We start from the raw sequence: 12,427 nt of genomic DNA on the forward strand, positions 1-12,427 counted from the left end.
CCCATTGATGTATCCTGGGGAGTGCAAAGCCACAGTCTCACAAGTCTTTACAGTGGGTGGGTTGCCCACTGACCAATCCTGGGGAGTGCAAAGCCACAGTCTCACAAGTCTTTACAGTGGGTGGGTTGCCCACTGACCAATCCTGGGGAGTGCAAAGCCACAGTCTCACAAGTAGATAACAGCCTCCACTGGTACTGGAGGGGGACTGGTGCCCAGAGTGCTTCATCCTGTGAAGGACAGACGGAGTGGATGGATCTCTCCACTGGTTCTGGAGGGGGAATGGTGCCCAGACTGGATTAGTCTCCCCGTGACAGTTCCTGTCCCGTCACTGTCCCAGCTGCACATGGGATAACGATGCTTGATGTTGCGGTCTTTTCCTTCTTCAGCGGTGCTTGCCCTGTTCAGCGGTGCATGCCCTGTTCAGCGGTGCTTTGCCATGGCGGTTCCTGGAGTATTCAGCGGTGCTTTGCCACGGCGGTCTCTGGACTGTTCAGCGGTGCTTTGCCATGGCGGTATCTGGACTGTTCAGAGGTGCTTTGCCATGGTGGTTCCTGGACTGTTCAGCGGTGCTTTGCAATGGCGGTCTCTGGACTGTTCAGCGGTGCTTTGCCATGGCGGTCTCTGGACTGGGCATTGGTGTGTGGTATGACGGTCTCTGGACTGTTCAGCAGTGCGTTGCCATGGCGGTCTCTGGACTGTTCAGCGGTGCTTTGTCATGGCGGTCTCTGGACTGTTCAGCGGTGCTTTGCCATGGCGGATCCTGGACTGTTCAGCAGTGCTTTGCCATGGCGGTCTCTGGACTGGGCATTGGTTTGTGGCATGACGGTCACTCATTGCCCAGCGGGGCTGTGGCTGCCGGGGCCCTCCTGGCCAATGCCAATGGCGGTGGTCTCCTGACCAGTGACGATACTTGTGCCCTCCTGGGCAATGACTCTGGCGGTGGTCTCCTGACCAGTGACGATACTTGGGCCCTCCTGGGCAATGACTCCGGCGGTGGTCTCCTGACCAGTGACGATCCTTTGGCCCTCCTGGGCAATGCCAATGGCAGTGGTCTCCTGACCAGTGACGATACTTGGGCCCTCCTGGGCAATGACTCCGGCGGTGGTCTCCTGACCAGTGACGATACTTGGGCCCTCCTGGGCAATGCCAATGGCAGTGGTCTCCTGACCAGTGACGATACTTGGGCCCTCCTGGGCAATGACTCCGGCGGTGGTCTCCTGACCAGTGACAATACTTGTGCCCTCCTGGGCAATGACAATGGCGGTGGTCTCCTGACCAGTGACGACGGTGCTGGCGGTGGCGTCCCGGGAAGAACCATTAACACTCATCCAGAGTACCTTTCTGACTCCTGTTTGCTTCCCATTTTGATATTGAAGGCCTACATTTGCTTCTATGGACTTCAGGTCCCATAATGCACTGCCTAGTAGTCAGTAAGACCTGGAATCTGCTGTCCATTGTTTCCTATGGGAATAGTCCTGCTGTTCCTTTTACTGGATTCTCTCCTCCAGGACTTGTGAGAGATTGAAACTGACTGCACACACCTGTGACCACATTTGTGCAGCCAAGTCATGTGACTCCACCCTGGGCTTGCTGCTGCCTGCAACTGCTTATAAGCTGCCATTCCCTGAAGCCCCCACTCATGCATTGGAGTTTGTTTCCTTTGTGTACCAGACCTCTGGTTGGCTTGTTTTCCAGTCCTGTTCCTGCTTGCTTCAGAAAGAGCCTGCTCCCTGCTTCCCAGTCCTGATCCTGCTTGATTGAGCCTGAGCCTGTTCCCCTTTCTTCAGGCCTGTTCCTGCTTTGCTTCCTTGTTGTTCCTCCTGTTCCTGGTATTATTTTCCCTTTACGTACTCCTTTGCTTCTACCTTAGCTCATGTAACTTCTCTTCTGTGTCTGAGACTCGGCCCCTAGTTTCTGTTCTATTTCTCTGTGAATCCTGCAGTCTCTAGTTCTCTTGTACTTAGTCTCTTGCTTGTTACAGTTTCCTAAAATTCCTGTGTATATTTTGAGCTTCAATTCTTAGGCTCCTTTCTAGCACTTACTCTGTAATTTCCTCTTGGGTTATTGTGTCTGGTAAGTTTACTAATAGTCCTCACCTGTGTATAAGTGTTTTCCTTTGTACAGGGGCTGGGTCCTGTGTTCCAGGAGGCAATTACTGCCCCTTTCTTTGCCTGGTGTTGTATGTAATCTTAAGTGCCTAACTGTGACAGTGTGCCATTGCTGTTTTCCAGGAATTGCCCCTGTGTCTCCAGCTGGACCAACACGGGCATGTCTCATGTATGTAAGTACCATCTCTTTTTTGTGCCCTAATAGTCCAGGGACAGAATCACTTCTGCTGCCTCCTTTCTATCTGGGCTTGCAGGGTGACTACTTGTAAGAGTAATCTGCACAGAGGCATTGACGTTCCCTGTTGCTATAGGAAGTTCTGAACCTTACCAGTGTACAACCTTAGTGGTAACCCCAGTGTGGTTATCCATTACTGATCCATTCCCTGTTTGTTCACATTAAGGTTGCTCTGCCTTCATTATCCTGTTTCTGTGCTTTACTATAGCTGTTCATTCCTGGTGTATGCCTGTACCTGCTCCTCTGCTTCGGTACACTACATCCATAGGGAGATATGCCGTGACCCCAAGGGGTGCTCTGCCCAGAGTCCTGACAGAACACCCTGGAGCCATGACATTATATTTTACTCTGTTCATACTAAGGTATTGTGTTGCCATGAAATGAGTATGCCTCATATTTTTCCCACACTCAAATCTGTCTCTGCTTTACTCTGAGGCATCACTGTTAAATATTATTCAACTTCAATTGTGTTTGCCCAGGTTTCGAAATACAAGGAGTGGAATTTTTATATCCCACATGTCAATTATTCTTTCTCAAATACCAATATCATACTCTGGCTCTTCCTACATAAATACTTCCGAATTCCCCAATTTTGGAAGAACAGTCACTTTTCATAAATACACTCACCTATTGTATTTAAATTGGAGAGACACACTTTGACATTATTCATATCGGCGAAAGTAAATTCTTTCAACATTAGGGTAGTAAGCCTCAAAAATAAATGCTGAAAAGGGAGGAATGTAAAGCAAAAATAAGAACCGTCTTTCAAACAACATGATTGGTCACACCCTGCTATCATAAATGATAACATAGAAAAGCATTAAAAGCACTGACAAGACCAGTCGTTCTGCGGCCCAAATACTTCTTGATTAACTTTTGCATGCAAGGGTGCTTCAAGATGCATGTGACCAAGGCTGCCATTTTCTTTAAAGGCTTTTGCATTAAAGAAACCCCACTTCCAGAAGGCTGATGATGGTTATTGTGAGAAGTTGGGTTGTTGGCTGACTGCGATGTGACCGTGATGAAGCAGCAACCAAAATTCTTGTTAGGGTAAGGTCAAAAGTTCACATGACCGCAATGGAGTGTGGGCCAGCTACAGGGACCCAGTTAGGCCTGCTGAACAAACTGCCTTGATCCTGGTTGTGGAGGATTGTGTGGATCCGAGACAAAGATGCGTTGCACAGCCAATGCGATGCCTTAGTTCCAAGATGCGGTAAGGCTGCAGTGAGAGGTCCTGTTGCACCATCATCGAGGATCCCTTTGATGGGGCTAGCAATGCAAAGGCCGGTTTCAGGGATTCGTTGCACAGCCGAGGTGATGTGTCACTTCTGATGAGAGGTGAAACTCCTATGCAGAGCTTTGAAGTCGTCATCCAGGCAGCCGCTGATGAGGGATGTGACGACTTGCTTGAGGGAAGCATTGTGCACCAGTGGTTACAAGGGTGATGCGTCACACCCAAGATGCAGGATGCAGAGGCAATGCAAGTCTTCTGCGCTGAGTCCAATCCACGTAACAGCGGTGATGCATCAGTTTTACTTTTTGTTCCCCTGGTCAACCAAGTAGATGCATTTGCTCTGCTCTGGGATGCACCCATCAGCAGGGAGGATGCATCTTTTCCACTGGGGAGCAGTCCACTTCCAAGGGTCCATGACTGGGGTGGCACCACCTGGCAGGGTGGACTCTAAGATGCCAAAGTCCTGATGCAGAAGCATGGTGGTTGGAAGTCTTTTATGTCCCTGAGACTTCAGATCATTATACCAGCCAACTAGCCCTTGGAGTCACTCTGAGTTCTGGGCTGGAGAGCTGCAGGTCCAGTCCTTTTCACTCCCAGACAAGAGGGCAACAGGCAAAATGTCAGCACAGCGAAGCATGAGTCCAGCAGAGTGGCAATCCTCCTTCAGCAGCACAGCAGTCCTTCTTCCTGGCAGAGTATCTACAGGTCCAGAAGTGCACTGAAGTGGTGGTGTCTGACGTCCAGTTTTTATACCCAGTGGTGCTGTTGATGTGAGAGAGACTTCAAAGGCATGCGTTTGATGTGCACAAATGTCCAGCCCTCCATGCCCTGGCTCTGGACTCACTACCGGGGGTTTGAAGCACTTTGTATAGGAACAGGACACAGCCTATTCAGGTGTAACCAAGGCTGTGTCTAGCTCCTCCCTCCCATCCTGCCCTGGATGGCCCATCAAGGCACACCTAAGCTCCCATTGTATGTGGCTGTATAGGAAGAATACGCAAAGCCCAACTGCCAACTACACCCAGTCATGAGATCAGAGACAGGTTGAAGGCACCAACTGGCTTTGGAAAGAAAATACCAGCTTTCTAAAAGTCGTATTTTCAGAACTGCGATTTCAAATTCAACTTAACCCGAAGTTTGGATTTTAAATTGTAATTCCAGAGGCACCGAACCTGAAGGGGTTTTCTCTTCACATTTGGAAATGACTCTTATAAAGTGTAATATGGCAATTCCAAATATAACCTATGGGAGAGATTGGCCTTTCAGTGGTGATTAACAAATTAAGAGTTTTTCGCCACCAGTACATGTCCTACTGCTTAAATACATTGCACCCTGCCCTCAGAGGTGTCCAGGACCTACCCTAGGTGTCACCTATATGTGAAAAAAGGAAAGTCTGGGGGGCAGATGAGCCTACAACAAAAGGTCGATCTTCTTCTAAGGGGAGGGGGCAGAAATAGGCTAAAATAAATTTGCCCCCTTGGGAGCAACTCTTGTCTTAGGGGTCGCTCCCCTTGAGTGAAAGTGGCAGAAAAGAAAATCCCTGGTGTCTAGTGGTTTCTGCCCCTTTTCGGGGCAGATTGGCCTAAGAAAAATAGGCTGAGCTGCCCCCAAGGTGGGCAAAAATGGCCTAAAATAAAGTTGCCCGCCAGTGGAGCGAACCTTGCCTAAAGGGTCGCTACCCATCTGTAAAAAAACAAAAACAAATACATGGTGCCTAGTGGTCTCTGCCTCCTTGGGGGCACATCAGCCTAATTAAAGTAGGCCGATCTGCCACCAAGGGTGCAGAAATGGCCTTAAATAAATTTGCCCCCATGGGAACGACCCTTGCCTAAGGGGTCGCTCCCCTTATCAATGTAAAAAAAATCCTTGGTGTTTAGTGGCTTCTGCCCCTCCTGGGGATAAGATCGGCCTAATTAATATAGACTGATCTGCCCCCGGGGGGAAAGAAAGGCCTAATAAAATAATTGCCCCCAGAGAGCGACCCTTGCCTAAGAGGTCGCTCCCCTTATGTGTGTAAACAAAAAAAAATCCCTGGTGTCTAGAGGCTTCTGCCCCCTCCCCTCCCCGGGGGCAGATCCGCCTAATTAAAAAAAAAAACTTTCCTTCCCTTTTCATGCCTCTCTGACCTCCCCTGCCCCTGTACCAAGGAGAAAGAAATATTTTCTTCTCGGTCCAGCGTGATGGGATGCGACCTCTGATGAGGTCAGCGCGTGATTGGGAGCTGACGTCATCAGACGTCGCTGGGGGTCAGGAGGCTGGGGGGGGAGGGGAAGCGAATCCCCTTCCATCTATGCCCATGGGAGAGGGGTGCGCGGCCCTCGGGAGGAGCTCTAGTGCTTCATCCGGGGGCCATTGGTGGACAAGGTGGTTACATCCCTGGTGCCTGAGCGCCACCGCAGCAGATGTAACCACCTCGTCCACGTCACCGAGGGGTTAAATCTATTCCTGCAGAACTGTGCACATTTAAAAACTAAGCTTAATTTGAAGGATGCCAGGGTCACCGCCTTGGAGACTGAATTATACAGCTCCTCAGACTTGGCGCAGGCAATATGGACTCCTCGACAAAAGGTCACGGATTTTGTAGACCGCAGTAAGCATAATATATCCAGTTATGTGGTTTTCCAGAACATGAAGAAGGCAATGCTGTTCAGAGCTTTTCATTTGAGAGTATCTCATGCCTTATAAACGCAGAGTTTTGGGTACCTTTGGAAATTGAATGGGTACACAGAATGAAACAAGATCGAGCCACCCCCAGCTGATTGTAATGTGTTTTCTGAGCCATGTGCATGCTCAAGAGATCATAGAATTAGCACGGCAGCATCGCCTCTATACCTATAAGGGGAGTTCGTTGGCTTTCTCAGCTGAGTATTCCTATGATATACTCATGTTTTAGGTGAAAAGTTCCTTTCACTTCGTCCTATCCTGAATCAGTAGCGGATCCGTTATGGGTGTTTGGAACCAGCCATGATTACACCATTGACTGATCGACTCAAGAGTTTTTCAGATCCACACACCCTGGAGGACTTTCTGGATTTGCTTGACCACACTCTTGTGGAGACTGTGCTGCCTCCTTCTATAGACAACACAGACACATCCCCTCACACTCAGGACCAGCCCCGTTGATATTGGGATAGTGTACACCAGGACTTACCTGGCTCCAGGCACCTACAGAAGCATTTGCTGCACCAGTCCAAAGACCACGCTATCATAGAGAGGAGCAGGTCAAGGAATCCTCTCAAGCACTAGGGGGGTCATTACAACCCTGGCGGACGGTGTTAAATGTGCGGTAATACGGCAAACAGGCCGGCGGACAAAAAAAAAAAAGGGAATCATGACCCTGGCACAAACTGCCAACAATGACAGCCACTTTAACACTCCAACCGCCATGGCGGTACAGACAAGCAGCGTGGCGGTCACCGCCAACAGACAGGCGGAAGGCAATGTACTGCCATTAGTATCACAACCCGCCAATCCGCCCCTTTTCCGGGGCGGATTCACCGTGGATAAAAACACGGCGGAAACAGTACCAGCAATGGGAAAACGCTCACCTTAACACATCCCACGAGGAAGGAGGACAACATGGAGCCGGAATTACAAATCCTACCTGCCCTTCTATTCCTACTCATCTACGAAGACCAGCGCCGGCGAAGACAACGGTGAGTACTGCACCTACGACATAGGGGGGGGGGAGGCAAACGTTAGGGGGACACACACGAAACACCCCCACCCCCACCCTCGCATATTACAACACACACACCAATGCATTTACAAACATCACAGTAACAACCCACAACCCCCCCGGAAGAATGCAAAGACAAAACAAAATCAGTTCAAACATTGTAATGTATCAATATACATGTGTTAAATATATACAGATATATATAAACTCATACAAAGGTATGTACATTACGAGAAGCAGTGCAGATATGCACATCTCAATGTCTGTGCATTACAAGTCCAAAAATGCATGGGCGACGCCCACACAAGATACCTGTCCACAAACGGAGAGAACACTGCCGGGGCATCAGAGAGAAAAACAACAGGCACCTCAGGGGGAAGTGAAGGGGGGGCACCTCAGCCGGATTACAGCACCACGCCACATCCACAACGGGGCTCCATGCCCATTGATGTATCCTGGGGAGTGCAAAGCCACAGTCTCACAAGTCTTTACAGTGGGTGGGTTGCCCACTGACCAATCCTGGGGAGTGCAAAGCCACAGTCTCACAAGTCTTTACAGTGGGTGGGTTGCCCACTGACCAATCCTGGGGAGTGCAAAGCCACAGTCTCACAAGTAGATAACAGCCTCCACTGGTACTGGAGGGGGACTGGTGCCCAGAGTGCTTCATCCTGTGAAGGACAGACGGAGTGGATGGATCTCTCCACTGGTTCTGGAGGGGGAATGGTGCCCAGACTGGATTAGTCTCCCCGTGACAGTTCCTGTCCCGTCACTGTCCCAGCTGCACATGGGATAACGATGCTTGATGTTGCGGTCTTTTCCTTCTTCAGCGGTGCTTGCCCTGTTCAGCGGTGCATGCCCTGTTCAGCGGTGCTTTGCCATGGCGGTTCCTGGAGTATTCAGCGGTGCTTTGCCACGGCGGTCTCTGGACTGTTCAGCGGTGCTTTGCCATGGCGGTATCTGGACTGTTCAGAGGTGCTTTGCCATGGTGGTTCCTGGACTGTTCAGCGGTGCTTTGCAATGGCGGTCTCTGGACTGTTCAGCGGTGCTTTGCCATGGCGGTCTCTGGACTGGGCATTGGTGTGTGGTATGACGGTCTCTGGACTGTTCAGCGGTGCTTTGCCATGGCGGTCTCTGGACTGTTCAGCGGTGCTTTGTCATGGCGGTCTCTGGACTGTTCAGCGGTGCTTTGCGATGGCGGATCCTGGACTGTTCAGCAGTGCTTTGCCATGGCGGTCTCTGGACTGGGCATTGGTTTGTGGCATGACGGTCACTCATTGCCCAGCGGGGCTGTGGCTGCCGGGGCCCTCCTGGCCAATGCCAATGGCGGTGGTCTCCTGACCAGTGACGATACTTGTGCCCTCCTGGGCAATGACTCTGGCGGTGGTCTCCTGACCAGTGACGATACTTGGGTCCTCCTGGGCAATGCCAATGGCGGTGGTCCCCTGACCAGTGACGATACTTGGGCCCTCCTGGGCAATGGCTCCGGCGGTGGTCTCCTGCCCAGTGACGATACTTGGGCCCTCCTGGGCAATGACTCCGGCGGTGGTCTCCTGACCAGTGACGATACTTGGGCCCTCCTGGGCAATGACTCCGGCGGTGGTCTCCTGACCAGTGACGATCCTTTGGCCCTCCTGGGCAATGCCAATGGCAGTGGTCTCCTGACCAGTGACGATACTTGGGCCCTCCTGGTCAATGACTCCGGCGGTGGTCTCCTGACCAGTGACGATACTTGGGCCCTCCTGGGCAATGCCAATGGCAGTGGTCTCCTGACCAGTGACGATACTTGGGCCCTCCTGGGCAATGACTCCGGCGGTGGTCTCCTGACCAGTGACGATACTTGTGCCCTCCTGGGCAATGACAATGGCGGTGGTCTCCTGACCAGTGACGACGGTGCTGGCGGTGGAGTCCCGGGCGCCGGGAAGGATGCCTCCCTTCTCTGCCGTGATGCTCACACCGGGCTGTGCAGACTTCTTCTGGCCCTTCCCCACCTTTGGAGGAGTCACAGCTGACTCTGCAATCCCCCTGGGACCCCTGTGAGTTGTTTTGCCTCCAGGAGTCTTCAGCCGGTCCCGTCGGCCACTTTCCAACTTCAGAGCCTTTACAGGGGGTGGACTGCCAGTGCCTTGGCTCTGTGTCACACTGCCTGCCCTGGTGGCCGGTGCACTCCACACGCCTCTAATACGCACCACTGGTACTGGAGGCTTTTTGGCTGAGGCGCTACGACGAGACTGATGAATTGGAGGGGTGGGGGTGGGGGCAAAAAGGTCAACTTTGCAGAGGGTCAGTTTCTGACGGACACTGGGATGGGTAGCTGGAGGGGGTCTGGGAGTGGAGGAAGAGGAGGTGGTTGTAGGAGGTGTAACTTTAGGTGTTTTGGGTGCAGGTGCAGGGACTGGAGGCTGTTGTGAGGTGGATGGATGTTGGGTGTGTGGGTGCCGGCGTTTGTGTACTTTGGGAGGGGGCGTCACAGAGACACTGGGAGAGGACACAGGGGCGTGTAAATGGGAGTGGAGGTGGTGAGTGCAGGTGAGTGGGTGTGGTGCTGGGTGTTCTGGTGCGAGTCCTGGTGCCTGTAGATGTAGTGCATGCAGGTGAGAGTGTAGACGAGACTGGGAGGGAGGAGGGAGACGACGAGGAGGGGGACACAGTGGAGGCAGTGGATGTTGCTGTGTCTGCATGTGGGTGATGCTTGTGTGTGTGCCTATGGGTTGTGTGGTGCCTATGTTTGCCTGAGCTACTTTTGGGTGTTGAGGTGTATGCATGCTTGTCTGATGGTGTGCTTGGGACAGGCTGGGGTACAGGGGATTGGGTCTGGGTGGAGGAAGTTGGAAGGGGGAGGCTGGAGACAGGGACAATGGCTGCCATCAGTGCTGAGGCCAGAGATTGCAGGGTTCGATGATGGGCAGCCTGACCAGAATGAATGCCCTCCAGGAATGCATTAGTGTGTTGCAACTGCCTTTCTACACCCTGGATGGCATTCACAATGGTAGACTGCCCAACAGTGAGTGACCTGAGGAGGTCAATGGCCTCCTCACTGAGGGCAGCAGGGGTGACTGGGGCAGGGCCTGAGGTGCCTGGGGCGAAGGTGATGCCCACCCTCCTGGGTGAGCAGGCACGGGGCGAACGCTGAGGGGCTGCTGGGAGGGCGGTGCAGGTAGGGGAGGTGGCAGCTGTACCTGTAGAAGTGGGGGGCACAGATGGTGCCACCACCACAAGGGAGCTCCCATCGGCGGACGAGTCTGTGTCGCTGGTTGGTGATCCGGTGACCGACGTGTAGCTCCCCTCGCCCTCCATCCCACTGGTGTATTCTGAGTCTGTGGTGTGGCCCTCCATGGCCATGTGGGATGCAGCTCCCTCGTGCCCCGGTGCCACTGTACCTCCGCCTGATGATGCTGATGCACATAAGAACAGGGAGAGTAGAAAAAGGGGGAGGGGACGACAGAAGAAAGACAGATTGAGTGCATGGCATACCGCTAACGTTGGCGGACAATACAGACACAGCAGCCCCCTGCACTACGCCATGCTCTTGGCCTCTACAGAAGCAAATCCTGCGATCTGCCCTACATGCCTATGGTGGACATCTGCACACATGGATGCCACAGGGGCATCTATACCTGTACTTGGGCCACTACTGAGGTGGGGTGGAGTGCCACATGCCCTACATTACGGAGGGGCCTAGCCTACGTATTTCTGCCTGGCCTAGGTACACCCACAGCCCTCCTCCCGCAGCCAGCCCCTCAACTGCACACCAAGTACCCAGAAAGAGGTTGTACTCACTCCCTTGTGTCTGCTGTGATGCCCTCAAGCGCCCATCCGACTCAGGGTAGGCAACCGTCAGGATCCGGAACATCAGGGGGGTCATGGTGCTACGGGCACCCCTCCCACGTTGGGAGGCCATCCCCAGCTGAGCCTCCGCCGTCTTCTTGCTACAGCGGCGAATGTCCTCCCATCTCTTCCGGCAGTGGGTGCCCCGTCTCTGGTGGGCCCCCAGGGTCCGGACTTCCTTGGCGATGGCACGCTAAATGTCCTTCCCCTGGTGGACGCTGACCTATATGACATGCACAAGGAAAGAAGAGAAGTCATTATCAACTGCACTGTCGATGTAAGTGTCCCCCCTCCCTACCCTTGCCATGTGGCACATGCATTCACATGCATTCATGTTCCCTGAACTCAGCCCCCTTCCCTCTTACAACCAGCCCTCTCCACCCAGGCATAGCCCATACAACGTGCTCCCTGTGTACTTACCTGTTGGTCTGGAGGACCGTACAGTAACGTGTACTGGGGGAGGACCCCGTCTACTAGTTTCTCCAACTCCTGAGCAGTGAAGGCAGGGGCCCTTTCCCCAGGCGCGGCAGTCATCGTCGCTTCCAGACCGAGGTCACAGCAGCTCTTGCAGTGTAGGTCCTCTCCTGTTGAAGATCAGGTATCAAGTGATTGAACAGATAGAAAATGGCAGTCACGTCCGCGGCGGTGACGTCTGCGGCGGTGCGTATCATCACCGCCGGCGCACCTGTTCATTGGCTCCTGGGACCCATAGGGTCCAATGTTAACCAATGCAACATTGCGCCGCGGTTTACAACCGCCTACCGCGACGGTGTGCAACGCCAGCGCAGTTACCTCCCAATCCCATTGTCCCACTTTAGAGGTCAGGCATCCGCCATTTCAGGGGACCACATGGCTTCTTTTACTACTGTGTCACACATAGCTAGGCCTACACTCAACACACATACAGGAAGGATTTTGTGTTTGGTGTCGTGTTCTGTGTATCTGTGGGTACATACCTGGAACTTTGTTGACTCTGTGGTCGCTGTTGTCCTTCCTAGGCACCGTCAGCTGGGACAATTGGGAAGATGGCGGAATCCTCCGGTGTACCGACCGCTGGTGGACCTGTTGACAATGGAGGAGCGACATTTACCCATCACCTACAGGTTTGACAGTGCCACAATCCAGGAACTATGTACCCAGTTGGAGCCAGACCTGATGTCACCAATCCGCCATCCCACTGGAATCCCCCCTGACGTGCAGGTGCTGTCAGTGCTCCATTTCCTTGCAAGTGGGTCTTTTCAGACGACAGTGGCCATGGCATCTGGGATGTCCCAGCCTATGTTTTCCAACGTGTTGTCCAGAGTGTTGGCTGCCCTGCTGAAACATGTAAGGAGATACATAATTTT

The sequence above is a fragment of the Pleurodeles waltl genome, chromosome 1_2 (genome assembly GCF_031143425.1).
Source record: "Pleurodeles waltl isolate 20211129_DDA chromosome 1_2, aPleWal1.hap1.20221129, whole genome shotgun sequence".
Lineage (NCBI taxonomy): Eukaryota > Metazoa > Chordata > Amphibia > Caudata > Salamandridae > Pleurodeles > Pleurodeles waltl.